Source organism: Bison bison, unplaced genomic scaffold, assembly GCF_000754665.1.
Source record: "Bison bison bison isolate TAMUID 2011002044 unplaced genomic scaffold, Bison_UMD1.0 scf7180017864375, whole genome shotgun sequence".
Classification (NCBI taxonomy): Eukaryota; Metazoa; Chordata; class Mammalia; order Artiodactyla; family Bovidae; genus Bison; species Bison bison.
Genome location: NW_011494947.1, coordinates 367,790 through 370,150, shown reverse-complemented (window position 1 = coordinate 370,150; position 2,361 = coordinate 367,790). Strand labels below are relative to the sequence as shown.

The 2,361-nt window shown below is 50.7% G+C and overlaps 1 protein-coding gene across 1 annotated transcript in view; it reads left to right on the top strand.

Annotated features, from left to right (window-relative positions):
* Positions 1-2,361, top strand: part of LOC105000762 (beta-lactoglobulin) — a 33,256-nt gene that overhangs the window by 4,094 nt on the left and 26,801 nt on the right. The gene's annotated exons all lie outside the window — the stretch shown is intronic.

Genomic DNA, 2,361 nt, shown 5'->3' with positions numbered 1-2,361 from the left:
CAGCAATAAAGGCATAAACCTGTGCTCTGCCTTCTGAGTCTTTCCTGGATGATGGGCCGGGGGTGGAGAAGGCCCGGGACAGGGTGGGGAGTGGTCTGGCTCAGAGGATGATGGTAGGGCTGGGATCCAGGGCGTCTGCATTACAGTCTTGTGACATCTGGGGGCCCACACACATCACTACGGCTCTTTGAAACTTTCAGGAACCAGGTAGGGAGTCGGCAGAGACATCTGCCAGTTAACTTGGAGTGTTCAGTCAACACCCAAACTCGACAAAGGACAGGAAGTGGAAAATGGCTGTCTCTTAGTCTAATAAATATTGATATGAAAACTCAAGTTGCTCATGGATCAAATTATGCCTTTTTATGAATCCAGCCACTACAGTCGGTATCAAACTTCATGTATTCAAAACGCACTGATCTTTTCTGTGCTAAAATGAAATAAAGAGATTTCCCCAAGATACAGGAGCTGGGCAAAAGAGGTCACGGTTGGAAGGGGACTTGTTCTGCACACACAGCAAGGAGATCCAGCCAGTCCATCCTAAAGGAGATCAGTCCTGGGTGTTCATTGGAGGGACTGATGTTGAAGCTGAAACTCCAATACTTTGGCCACATGATGCGGAGAGCTGACTCATTTGAAAAGACCCTGATACTGGGAAAGATTGAGGGCAGGAGGAGAAGGGGATGACAGAGGATGAGATGGTTGGATGGCATCACCGACAAAATGGACATGGGTTTGGGTGGACTCCAGGAGTTGGTGATGGACAGAGAGGCCTGGCATGCTGCGGTCCATGGGGTCACAAAGAGTCGGACACGACTGAGCGACTGAACTGAACTGAACTGAATGGAAAAGAGGTATACAGCAACGTGGGGATTTTTTAGATAATAAGAATAATTTACGCATAACATAGTGTATACTCATATTTATATATATACGTGAATGCTCAGTCACACTCAGTCATATCTGACTCTGTGACCCATGGACTGTAGCCCTCCAGGCTCCTTCTGTCCACAGAATTCTCCAGGCAAGAATACTGGAGTGGGTAGCCATTTCCTCCTCCAGGGGATCCTCCCGACCCAGGGATCAAACCCATGTCTCCTGTATTGGCAGGCAGGTTCTTTACCACTGCACCACCAGGGAAGCCTGTGTTACTGTCTGTGTCCCACTTAATTACCAAAGCTGCTCCAAGAAAAAGCCCCTATGCCTCTGAGCTTCCTGGCCTGCAGGAGGTGGTGGGGGGACAGTGACCTGGGAACACCCTCCCGCTTCAGAACTCCCCGGTGACCCACACTCCTGCAGACAGCCACGTAGTGCTGCTTTTCACGGCTCATTATCTTAAAAAAAAAACTGAGGTCTATTTTGTGACTTCACTGCTGTAATTTCCGAACCTCCAGAGCGACGGACAGCCTCCTCCCCAGGCCTCAGGGGCTTCAGGACGCCGGCCTTCACCCACGAGTCACCAGACACACGGGGGCAGCCCCGCCTCCAGGGTGCTCACAGTCTTCCCATCGTCCTGATCAAAGAGAGAGATCAATGACTTCTCAGGAGCAAGCGGACACCCACAGGACACTGAGGTTCACCAGACTGAGCCGGTCCTTTTGAACCTAAAGACACACAGCTCTCGAAGGTTTTCTTGCTTTGAATCTGGATTTAATGCCTATTTGCCCCTCAAGAGGGAAGACACTCCTACATGTCCCCAGGACAGCCGCTCGGTGGCATCCGAGAGCACTTAGTATTATCTGACCACAGCCTGGAATTAATTGGTCCAAACTGGACATAAACCTTGGTGGGAAGTTTCATCCCAGAGGCTCAGCCATCCTGCTTCTACCACCTGCGTCTTTCTTTCATGTGTATATATGTATTTTGTTCTCATTTTTTGGCTGTGCTGGCTCTTCGTTGCAGTTCAGCACGCAGGCTTTCTCTCTAGTTGCAGTATGAGAACTTCTCTCATTGCGGAGTGCAGTCTCTAGAATGCATGAGCTCAGTAGCTGCGTCGTGCAGGCTTAGATGTGGGATCTTTGTTCCCTGACCAGGGATCAAACCCCATCCCCTAGCCTGGAAGGCAGATTCTTAACCACTGGACCACCAGGGAAGTCCCCTGCCTGCCTGCATCTTAACCTCAGTTCAGTCTCTCAGTCGTGTCCGACTCTTTGCGACCCGATGAATTGCAGCACACCAGGCCTCCCTGTCCATCACCAACTCCCAGAGTTCACTCAGACTCACGTCCGTTGAGTCGGTGATGCCATCCAGCCATCTCATCCTCTGTCGTCCCCTTCTCCTGCCCCCAATCCCTCCCAGCATCAGAGTCTTTTCCAATGAGTCAGCTCTTCTCATGAGGTGGCCAAAGTACTGGAGTTTCAGCTT